The sequence below is a fragment of the Kogia breviceps genome, chromosome 8 (assembly GCF_026419965.1).
Source record: "Kogia breviceps isolate mKogBre1 chromosome 8, mKogBre1 haplotype 1, whole genome shotgun sequence".
NCBI lineage: Eukaryota > Metazoa > Chordata > Mammalia > Artiodactyla > Physeteridae > Kogia > Kogia breviceps.
In genome coordinates, this window is record NC_081317.1 from 13,046,007 (window position 1) to 13,057,935 (window position 11,929).

The 11,929-nt window shown below is 48.5% G+C and overlaps 1 long non-coding RNA gene across 1 annotated transcript; it reads right to left on the reverse strand.

Moving 5' to 3' along the window:
- Positions 1-6,407: 6,407 nt before the first annotated feature.
- LOC136794723 (uncharacterized) lies at positions 6,408-10,812 on the reverse strand. The gene is made up of 3 exons (XR_010841870.1): positions 10,730-10,812; positions 10,190-10,280; positions 6,408-7,383 (listed from the first exon to the last, which is right to left on the reverse strand). It is a non-coding gene; the product is annotated as an uncharacterized lncRNA (long non-coding RNA).
- Between the last annotated feature and the right edge of the window lie 1,117 nt (positions 10,813-11,929).

An 11,929-nucleotide genomic window follows, 5' to 3' on the forward strand; every position in this document is an offset into this window, starting at 1 on the left:
ACATCTGTCTCCTGTGTCTCCAGGCAGAAGGAAGAGGACTGGAAGAGGCGGGGAGCCCACCCTATACGTGGGGAATCCAAGCCCCGGGAAGGGAAGCCCAGCTGCCCAGGGATGGTCCTGTCCCAAGGAGGCCACGTAGCTGACGACGAAACCAGGGAGGTCTCTCACGCATTCGGCTCCACTGCCTGATATTCTGCCATTAGGGCTTCATTGTTCTGGGTCTTAATGGGGTTTGATTCCCTGCTTGTTCACATCTGTTTCTCCTCCTGCCTGGAAGCTCTTCAAAAGCGGGGGCCCTCGCTTCTTCACCACCGTGTCTCTGAAATCTTCAGGGCGATGCCGTGATCAGTACCTACCAGGATTGACCGGTGTGGACATTGCCCTTATAGGATGCAAGTACTCCTGGGACAGGCCTATGTCCATTCGGGGCCCCTAGAGCAGTGCCTCTTCAAAACCAGACGCCTCTTTCACCAATCCTTCCCTTGCCTGGGCTGGAGAGGTGTATTCCTACAGCCAAGCTGGGCTGGGCGCTGCACCCGTGTTATCAGGGCTCTTGTGGGTTTGCTTTCTACTGCTGCTGAAACAATTACCAAACCCTTACTGGCTTACAACACACATATCTATTATCCTATGGTCCTGAAGTCCAATATCTGATGCAGGTCTCACTGGGTTAAGATCAAGGCGTCAGCAAGACTGCGTTGCCTTCCAGAAGCTCGAGGGGACAATCTGTTTCCTTGCCTTTTCCAGTTCCAGAGGCTGCGGGCATCCCTTGCCTTTTCCAGTTCCAGAGGCTGCGGGCATCCCTTGACTTGTGGCCTCTTTCCACCCTCAGATCAGAGATGAGGGTTTGAATCCTTGCATCTCATCACCCCAACCTCTGCTTTCTCCTCAGCTGCTCTTCTGCCTCTGTCTTCCACTTTTAAATATTCTTGTCTTGGGCTCACCCAGATAGTCCAGAATTGTTACATTTCATTTTTAAGGTCAGCTGATTAGCAACTCTAATTCCATTCACGACATCCGTTCCCCCTTTTCTTTTCTTTTCTTCTTTTTTTTTTTTTTTTTTGGTATGCTAGAATTTTATTGAAATTTTGCTTGAGACAAATGGAATTACTCTGCTAGGAACCTAATTAGAAATAAACTTTGAGAGAGTCAAAGATTATAGATAGATTTATACTTTAAAAAATGCCCATCTCCCCAAATAAAATGATTACATTGTCTTACTAAGAAAATACAATCTTTACATAGACCCTTATGTGACATTTCCCAGAAATCAGAAGGAAAAAAGTTAAGCCACAAGAAGTGAGTTGAGAATTTGCCGTGAAAGTTGAAAATGAGACTGTAAAAATAAATGAAAATTTTCTATAAATCTAAAACTAGGTCGTAAAAGATCTTAAATGATAAAGCCATGCAGATTGGCTTTCCTTTACCTTTACTCTTAGAGTTTTTGTTTGTTTCTTTCTTTCTTTGTCAGATATGTTACATGCATTTGGGGGCGGTCTGTTTTCCTTTTATAGTGAGTTTATGATTTTCAAATTATTTTTGCCAAGTCGTATTTATTTTTACAGCCTCCGTTCCTTTGCCATGTAATGTAACACACTCACAGCTTCGGGGATAAGGACGTGGATGTCGTCAGGGGCCGGGGTCCTGCTTCCACACCACGCCTTGTTGCGTTGCGGACTCCTGGGCCCCGCTGCAGACATGGGTGGAATCACAGGCTCAGGAGTCTGTGTTTTTCACCCAGGCAGTGGGAAGGCAGGAGGTGGGGAGTGGGAGAAACCAGGGCAGGTGGGGCTGATATGGGGGCTTCCTGGTTCCATTCGCCTCCAGTGGGCCTCCTTCCCCCGTGGCCTCAGCAGCTGTGTCGTCCTCCTCCCCCCAGAGACGGCCGGGGCAGGCCACGTGGTGGGTCAATTAAAACCCAGGCCTTCTGTGTGTCTGTGTTTTCACATGGGAGGTGGGTCATGGAGAGACAGACAGGGTGCCCAAGAGGAGAACCCCAGGCTTCTCAGGTGGGTATTTTCTTCTGACTCCCGGAAACTTGCTTTTGTGTTCCCAGGCCCTGTGCCACCTGGTCTCCTTCAGGCTGTTGAAGAGACCCTGGCCTTTGATGCAGCTTTTGGTGAGACCCTGGCCTTTGATGCAGCTTTTGGTGGCAACAGGCATTTCTAGGCGTGTCTCTCTGAGATCTCCAAATGCCTGTGCTCTGAGTCACGCAGGGGTGGCGAGGAGAGCCTGCAAGGGGCCTGCAGAGCAGGTGAAGGAATCCCGGTGGTGGAGGGGATGTCGCAACCAGGTGGAAAGGAGTCATTCTGTCATGAGAAGAATTGGAGGAGGAGACTGATGATCTGAATGAGGAGGGCCCTGCCTAAAACCCTCAGGCCTCCTCTGCTCTCAGGGCCACAGCCCACCCCCATCTTCCGACCCATCTCATTGTCTCCCTTTCAGGCCACTTGGGTGCCGTTCTTCTTTCCTGCCCACCCCTGGCCTTTGCCTATGCTGCTCCCTCCTTCTTTAACATTTTTCCCTCTCTCATCCCCTTGTTACTTCCTACTCATCCTTCAGAAACCAGCTGGGTCATCACATCCTCAGGAAAGCATTCCCTGTCCTCCCAACGCACATCTGGATTTCCCCACTGTGAAGCCCGCAAGGGCACTCCGGACCCTCTCTCACACATTGTACCTCTGTTCCCACACCTTGTAGGGTTGCAGTGTTTATCCCTGCAGTTGTTTCTCCTTGGTTTTCTCTCCCACCAGTCCATAAGCTCCATGAGGACAGGAACGGAGCTGGCTTTAGCTCATCACTGCATCCTCAGTGCTTTGCATAGTGCCTGGCACACAGTAGGTGCTTAAAGAATATTTGCTGAGGGACTTCCCTGGTGGAGCAGTGGTTAAGACTTCACGCTCCCAATGCAGGGGCCCGGGTTTGATCCCTGGTCAGGGAACTAGATCTCACATGCATGCCACAACTAAGAGTTCGCATGCCACAACTAAGGAGCCAGTGAGCTGCAACTAAGGAGCCTGCCTGTTGCAACTAAGGAGCCCATGTGCCACAACTAGCCTGCTGCAACTAAGACCCGGTGCAACCAAATAAATAATTTTTTTTTTTAAGAATGTTTGCTGAATGAAGGAAAGGAGATGAATAGTTACACCCTCTAAAAGCAGAAGATGCTTCTTTGGAGGGAGTGAGCTCTCCAACATCAGGAGCATTCAAATACAACTGGACGTTTGCCTGGAGAGAACATTTGTGTAGACAGGAGTCAAGCATGAGATGCATGTCCCAGATGAGCTTTCAGGTCTCCTTTGATCCCAAGAAACTTGAGGGCTGGGGAACCCACGATGGAGCAGCACGCTGGCTGTTGTCTGAGAGGCCCGCGTTGACAACTGGCTCAAGAGACACTTGTGGATGTCACTCTAAGCACTTTTCCCCTCCATTATTTCATTTTGTCCTCCATCAACTTTCATTTTCTCATCTTAAAAATAGGATGATACTAAGCATGCCCCAAACATTGGGGTGATAGTGTGTAAAAATGCTTTCATACTGTCCTCAGCTAGGTTTCCTAGAAGCAGAGCTTGGGAAGGGCTTCTTGTGAAAGTGATTTATTAGGGGCATGTTCTCAGGAAAAGGGGGTTGAAGGACACAGGTGGGGCAGAGAAAGAAAGTGATAGAAGAGTATGGTCTTGACTGATGATTATCTTAACCTGTTCCCTTTGGGGACCTCTAGAGAGTGAATTGTATCGGGGAGCTGGTTGCATCTTGAGACAAGAGGACTAACTTTCTGTAGCTCATAGGAGGCAGGAGTCATTGGGTGCTGGGTGCTCTGAGGGGCATGTGACCTCCCAGGCAAGCAGCTTGCATTTGGCTGAGGACAAGAAGAGGGCAGCTGAGACTTTAGAAGCCAGTACTCACAGAGGCTGGGGACAGGTGCACCAGAGGGTGTGACGGAGATCTGGGTGGGCTCCGGAAGCCTCCACTCTACATATCCATGGTCACTGAGACCAGAAGGGGTCAACCTTGGTGTCAGGTGTCCCATCGTGCCATCAAGGAAGTGGAAGCTTGGAGACTTTCAGCGACTTGTCCAAAGCCTCCCAGTTCAGCCAAGGGTGGAAGCTGAACCTGAACCCAGGTTGTCTGCCTCCAAATCTCTTGCCCTGTTCAATCCTGCTCCGGATGCTGAGGCTCCCCTGCCGGGGGGAGGGACTGGTCAGCAGGGGCATATGGGAGCACCACGGGATGGGGCAGAACAGGGGCTCCCTCCTTGGGGCAAGAGCCATGGTGTTTCCTCCAGACCCTCAGCATCAGGGTGTCAGCCGGCCTCAGTGGAGCTCTTGCAAGCTCACGCCTCTGGTTCCCACAAAGGAAGTCCAAATAGGCAGGTGAGTGAGAGCTGCTAAGACGCTACCCTGAGCCCGCATTGAAATGAAAAGGCAACTGACTGATGGTACAAACCAGAGGCATTTCCTGACTGGGGGGAGGGAAATCAAGCCCAGGGCTACCAGGGTCCCTGTACATGTGGGTGCCTAGGTGAACACGCCCTCACAGCACACACGCATGCACGTGCACGTACAGCCATGCACCAAGACGCTTGCTCAGGCACCACCCTTGCAGGCAAGGGTGCACACAAGCACACACTCCCTGACACTCAGCCCTGCAGCTGCACACACTGAAACACGCACTCACCCTTCAAAGGCACCCACACGCGTATGCGTGCAGACGCACAGCTACGACACACATCCAGACACCAACATGCATCTCTGCCTCACCTCCATCACAGGCACGAACAGGCATGTTCAGAAGGACATACAGGAATGCACATGCAGCCACACATGCATCTGACTATCAGAGTCACTCAAGGAGTCACACATGTACTCTCGTGCATATTTGTTCAATGATCAGAACCAGAGAGCAGTTAACGTGTGCCCGGCACTGTCTAGGCAAGCGGAGACATGGACTCACAGACACACATTCAAACGTCTCCGTGCACATACACATGCATACTCAAGCATACACACAGTCTCAAAGGCAGACGCATATATGCACACTCACACACACGTAGACAACAAATACACACAACTGCTCTCCAGGCACACAGCCAGGTGTTTTTTTTTTTTTCCCCAGCTTTATTGAGATGTAATTGGCCACACACAGTTTGATTTCTCAGTGAGTGAAAATAACAAGGGGTGTTGTTTCTTGAGATGTCTTGCCTTGGTGGTCTCTTCCTGCCGCCCCCTCCCTCATCCTTTCTCCCTTTCCTGCTCTCCCTTCCCCTTTCATCCCTCCTCTCCTTCTTTCTTCTCCCAATGTCTGTCTCCTATTTTAGTCAGGAGATGGGTGGCTACCACCCTGTTACAATTATGAGAAATTCAACCTGAAAATCTGTGGGCTGGGATTTCTTTCTTCCCTGGCGTTGCTCCAACACTTTTTCTTTCTTTTTTTTACTGAAGTATAGTTGATTTACAATACTGTGTTAGTTCCAGGTGTACAGCAAAGTGATTCAGTTATACATACATTTTTTTCAGATTCTTTTGCATTTTAGGTTATTACAAGATATTGAACATAGTTCCCTGTGCTATACAGTAGGTCCTAGTTGATTATCTATTTTATATATAGTAGTGTTTATAGGTTAATCCTAAACTCCTAATCTATCTCTCCCTCTCCTTCTCCCCTTTGGAAACTGTAAGTTTGTTTTCTATGTCTGTGAGTCTGTTCTGTACATAAATTCATTTGTATCATTTTTTAGAGCCCACGTATAAGTGATACCATATGATATTTCTCTTTCTCTGTCTGACCCACTTCACTCAGTATGACAATCTCTAGGTCCATCCATGCTGCTACAAATAGCAATATTTCATTCTTTTTTATGGCTGAGTAATATTCCATCTCTCTCTCTCTCTCTCTCTCTCTCTCTCTCTCACACACACACACACACACACACACACACACACACACACACACACACTACATCTTCTTTATCCATTAGTCTGCTGGTAGACACTTCGCCAAACCTTTTTTTTTTTTTTTTTTTTTTTTTTTTTTTTTTTGCGGTATGCAGGCTTCTCACTGTTCTGGCCTCTCCCGTTGCGGGGCACAGGCTCCGGACGCACAGGCCCAGCGGCCATGGCTCACGGGCTTAGCCGCTCCGCGGCACGTGGGATCTTCCCGGACCAGGGCACGAACCCGTGTCTCCTGCATCGGCAGGCGGACTCCCAACCACTGCGCCACCAGGGAAGCCCGCCAAACCTTTTTTTGTTCAGATCAACCTGACTGCTTTTAGCTGAGGGTAGGGCCAGATGCTGATGACATCCTGGAAAAAAATAAATAAATAAAATAAAATTTGTCCTGGAACCCAAAGTTTGAAGAATTTGGTTGGAAAGCTAGAAGGACGAGAAAAGGATCTAATCTTTGGCCACAGGGTACACCCTTTGCCCCAACTGTCAGACCCAATCCCCTCACCTTAGGAAGAAAGGATTGAGGCTGTGGAAGACGCAGAAACTTTGCTTAAGCAAGGTCTTGTACCCAGGTGTCTCTGTATCCTGTTCTGAGCAATTTTCCTCACACCATGCATACCAACCAACAGTCTAATGAGGCTGGATGATGAAGATGATGTTGATAATGGTGATGCTGATGATGCTGATGCTGATGGTGATCATGGTGATGGTGATGATGGTGATGTTGATGCTGATGCTGATGGTGATAATGGTGATGGCAGTGATGCTGGTGATAATGATGATGATGGTATTAGCGGTGGTGATGAGGGTATCAACTCACATATAGTATCTACTTCATGCCGGGCTCTGTTCTACACTCTTTAGTAAATTATTACTCACATTTTGCAGATGAGGCAGCTAAGGCACAGAGGTGACATCACTTGCTCAAGATCACATAACTAGTAATAATGGCTGGCAAATTCAGAGAAGGTATTGCCTTGACTCATAAACGCTCCATAGGCAGAATGCTAGAGCAGAGAGGGCCTGGGGAGACCGTCCCACTCCATGGGGTCACTGTACAGACGGGGCATCTGGAGTCCAGGGGAAGGGACCTCCTCAGGTCACACAGTAAGACAGCAGCAGAGTCTCTTTTAGGGAGAGTTCCAGTACCGACACTCAACAAAGCCAGGACTCTTCAAGATGGAGAGCCCCACTTTACAGAAAGAAGAAAGCCGTAGTTATAATCAACTCCAGTCTGGATGAAAGCATTGACATCCTCTAAAAATGATCCATCGTCAAGGCAGCCGTTCAGTTTTGTCCAGGACCCCAGCAAGTGCAGTGTACAGCATGGGGAGAGACCAGTTGCCATAGTGGGCATTCAAAATGAGGAACTTCCCTGGCGGTCAGTGGGTTAAGACTCCGAGCTTCACTGCAGGGGGCGCCGGTAGGATCCCATGTGCTGCAACGCGAGGCCAGAAAACAAAATGGAGGTCATGCCCCCCACTTCTGTGCAAAAAGAGACAAAGGACTGGATTCTTGGGTACCTTGGTTTTTGCCTACGGTTATGATTTGAGATGACCCAAGAATGCCCATCCACCCCCTGTATCTTCCCAATCGCCCCTTCCAATTCCTGACATTCCACCATTTAAGGTTCATTCTCTGTGTCCTGATAACCATCACAGCCATCACACACTGCCAGGTGCCTCACATACCTCATCTCATGGGATCCTGGGAGGGAGGAATCCTCATTACACAGAGACTGAGGTCCTGAAAAGGGCTGCATCTTGACCAAAGACCCCAGCTGGTAATTGTCAAGCCAAGATGGAGGCCCAGGTTTGTTAGAATTCAGGAGTTTCTCTCTTTACTGGGGCAGCCACCGGTTACTTGGGGTCCTCCTGGGTATGACTTCTGCCTCTAGAAGTAGGGTGGCATGGGACATTCATGTGGGATGCCTCCAGGTGTGTGTGAGTCTGGGGGCATGAAGAATGGTAAGATAGAAGGTGAAGCACTGGAGGAACTAGGAAGCTGCCTAATGGGGACATACAGAACCAGGCACAGAGCCTCAGGGCAGGGACCTCCTGACAGGTTGCAAATCAGAAAAACAAACCAGGTTCCCAGCGCGTCTTTCTTTGACAGCCATAGATCAAAAGCCAGGACCAATGGCGACAGATTTTAATCTACTTTTTTAGCTAAAGAAGGGTTCGTGTTTGGTTTTTAATTAAAAAAAAAAAATCTAAGAAATACATGCTTACAATAAGTAGTGAAGTGACTATGGGTGGGGGGAGCATCCCAGGAAGAGGGAACAGCAGGTGCAAAGACCCAGGTTTGGATTGTACTTGACCTGTTTGAGGGACAGCACAGAGCAGAGTGTGGCTGGAGCCGAGGGGGCCCAAGAAGAGTGGTGGGAGGTGAGGGACCAGGCAGCCAGGTTGTGCCTGAGCTGAGATCTACAGGGTGAGGAGGGGTTAACAAGGTGCAGAGGGAATAGCATGACTGGGGTGGGGGGGGGGACACCTCATTCCCACTGGGTTTAGTGATCCAAGAATTCATAGAAAAACTTTATATAATTGATTATAGGAGCTCACATTTCTTTGGTGCCTTATTATATTTCGAACCTCTTTTGCAACAACATACTTTATCTCATTTTTTATCTTAACATACCCCTGGGAGGTAGAGATAATTATCCCCATTTTATAGATAAGATAACTGAGGCTCAGGAACTTTAAGTGATTTTTTTTTTTTCCCCTCAAGGTCACCTGGCTTGTGGAACTGCAGGAACCAAGCTTGAACCTGAGCTGATCCCAGGCTTGTTCTACTACAAATTTTATTTTTTATTTTTTAATTTATTTTAAAATTTATTTTGGCTGCTCTGGGTCTTAGTTGCAGCATGCGGGATCTAGTTCCCCGACCAGGGCTCGAACCCAGGCCCCCTGCATTGGGAATGAGGAGTCTTAGCCACTGGACCACCAGGGAAGTCCCTACAAATTTTATTTCTAACGCCCAGAAGATAGCATTCAAACCCTTGAGAAGACCCAGGACGTTAGCTTCTTTAAGTTGTGTTTTTATTTTATTTATGTGCTTAATTTTTAAAAATAGAGGAGAATTCCCTGGTGGTCCAGCGGTTAGGAATCTGTGCTCCCACTGCACAGGGCATGGGTTCTATCTTTGGTTGGGGAACTAAGATCCTGCACGCCACGGTGTGCCAACATTTTTTTTTTTTTAATTTTTCTTAATAAAATAAACTAGTAAAAAAATAAAAAAAATAGATAAGACATTCTCAGGGAATAACAATCCAGAAGTATAAAAGGGTTTACAGTAAAAGTGTCCTCCCGCCCCCTGCCCTCCGCTCAAGTGGATTATTTCTTGGATCTTTTTCAAAGGTTGAGAGGAACACACTTTTAACACTGGAGGAATGTAGCTTTATAAGTTTTGGTTGCAAAGGTAAATTTCATTTCAACTGGTAGAATTCTTTGGCCCTGGAAGCACTAACGGTTTTCCAAAATGAACCCAAGAGCCTTAAAATATTTGGCTTTCTCCCTGTTTCTGCCTTTTGAAATTAGATGTGTATAAATGCCAGAGGTGGAATTTAATATCGTTAGAAAACAAATGACTTCCAAGTACAGAACGAAGTAAAAAGGATATTTCCTCTCCTGGAGATGATGATTTTTAATCGCATTTCCTTGGATCAATAAAGAATGGAGAAGCTGATGGGCCTGTAAGGAGCCAAGTCAGCCTCTGCTCTCCTGGGCTTGTCAATTCCTCCCACCTTATTTATTGTCAATTCCTCCCATCTTATTTATTGTCAGACTGGAAGGAAAGCAATTATCTGTTGCCAGTCCCCAGTCAGCAAGCCTTTCTTTCCTTCCCTCTCTCCCTCCCTCCTCCCTCCCCCACCCCCTTCCTTCCCTCAGTAGGGAAGGAAAACACTTTTCCTTTACCCTCTTATGTGCTGTTCGTGCCGCCTGCAAATTAAACTGACAAAGACAGATTAACAGGAGAAAAAGGCCTATGTTCCTTCATTGATGCTAATATTTTTACGTGTGTGGGGGCTTCACAGGAAAAAAAGTGAAAACCCAAAGAAGTGGTTAGACTTGGGGGGCTTATCCACCATTTTAACACAGGACAATAAATGTTGGTGAAGTGAACTAGACAAAAAAAGGAGTTGGGGCTACTAAGGGTGGTAAACTGCGGGAAGGTAAATATATCCGGGGGAAGCTGATGGAAGATAAGGGTCATTTCAGTCAGGTTTGTTTTTGCAGACTCACCTCGATCTCTGCTGATGAAGGTGGTCCTCCTCCTCCTGGTATGAGTGGGAGGTGGGGAGGTGGGGTACCTCACAAGGAGAACTCATGTCACCTTTATGAAGGGAAATTCATGCCCCGCTTTTAGACAGAAAGATAAGGGGGGAGGTGGTGGCAGAGAGTTTTTCCTGTGTTGCTGCTTCCCTTGCGTTCAGCTCAAAATAATCTTTATGTCAAAGTGGCATATTTTTGAGGGTGGCATATTCTGATTACCTGAACTAACTCCCTCCCTTCCTTCCCTCTTTCCTTCCCGGCTCCTGATCTCTCCTTCCTTCCCCTGTGACCTTATTTTTCAGTGACTGTGACAGCACTGGTGGGACTGTCCCTTCCGAGACGACCTCCATCACGCCACCCTCCCCTCCCAGGGATACTCCAGAGGCTCCCTTCTAAGGAAAGGATAAAAGGCGAATCCCTGGTCCTCCCCTTCCAAGCTCCCCTGCTTCAGCTCCTCAGCCCCAGGCTGGTGGCCCCGCGGGTGGGGCCTTGCCTGTCCCGTCCTCTGACCTTTGCACGAGCCGCTCTCCTCCCAGCTGCCGTGCAGCATCTCCGCCTCCTCCGTGCTCAGTCACCTACTTCTCCTGACTAGCTCAGCCGCTTCTAGAAGCTGCTTTTTCCCACTCTGGCCCTGGGAGTTTCCCCTCCTGCCTGGGGCTGACGAGCATGTGAGCGAATCAGGAATGAAACCCAGCGCTGACAAATTCTACTTAGTGATTTTGAGGAAGTCGCTTCCCCATCTGAATCTCATTTCCTCATCTGTAAGATGGAGCCGTGTCACTGGCCACCTCCTGGGGCGCCAGGGCCCCGGGTGTCTCTGGTTCTGAGGAAGCTTCGCATTTCCTGGAGCCGGGATTCCTGCGGGAAGGGCTCCCCAGACTGCAGACCCTGGTCCTCACCGCCAGACCACCCTCGCTGATAGGCTCTTCCCCACAACGACCTCTGGGAGGCACAGTTTCCTTCCACCGAGAACCTTCTGGATTCACATTCCAAACCCTGCCTGCCAGAGGTCACCTCGCCTCAATGTTTCTGACACGGAGAATCTGAGGAAGAAAGGGACCTCGGTAAGAGGGGAGGCCAGGGTGACGGCAGGGAGGCTTGCTGGCCGCGTGGACGAGGCAGCGTATGAAGACTCTAGTCAAGAGCGCTTCATGCATCCGGGCAGCCGGCTCTCCACTCAGTCAGCACGTGCACATCACACGTGTCTTGTGTGCCAGGTTATGTGCTGGGGGTACCACGTCACAGGATAGAGGTGGCCAGGGACGGATGGAGCCTGCAGCCAAATGGAAAGTTCTGTCCTGCAGTGATGATAAGGGACATGAAGGGGACACCTGGGAACCCTGACCCAGTGACATTTCACTCAGGACCTTAACCAGATGTGAAACTTGAAGATTGTGTCTTTTCCTGTTTACTTGCAGGGGTTCCTTGTAGCAGCCTGGATACCGATCCTTTTTTGTTTTCTACGTTGCAAACAACTTCTCCCAGTCTCTGGTTTGCCCATTAATTCATTGTGGTAACTTTCCTGTATGTTTTGCATTTTCGTGTAGCCACGTATCCATATTATTCTTTAAGGTCAGCACCCTGTGTGTGTGTGTGTGTGTGTGTGTGTGTGTGTGTGTGTGTGTGTTTAAATAAACTCTTACCTATCTGAGGTAATAATAATACTTTGCTCTGAAAGTTTTAAAGTTTCTCTTTTCTTTGAGATCAGTT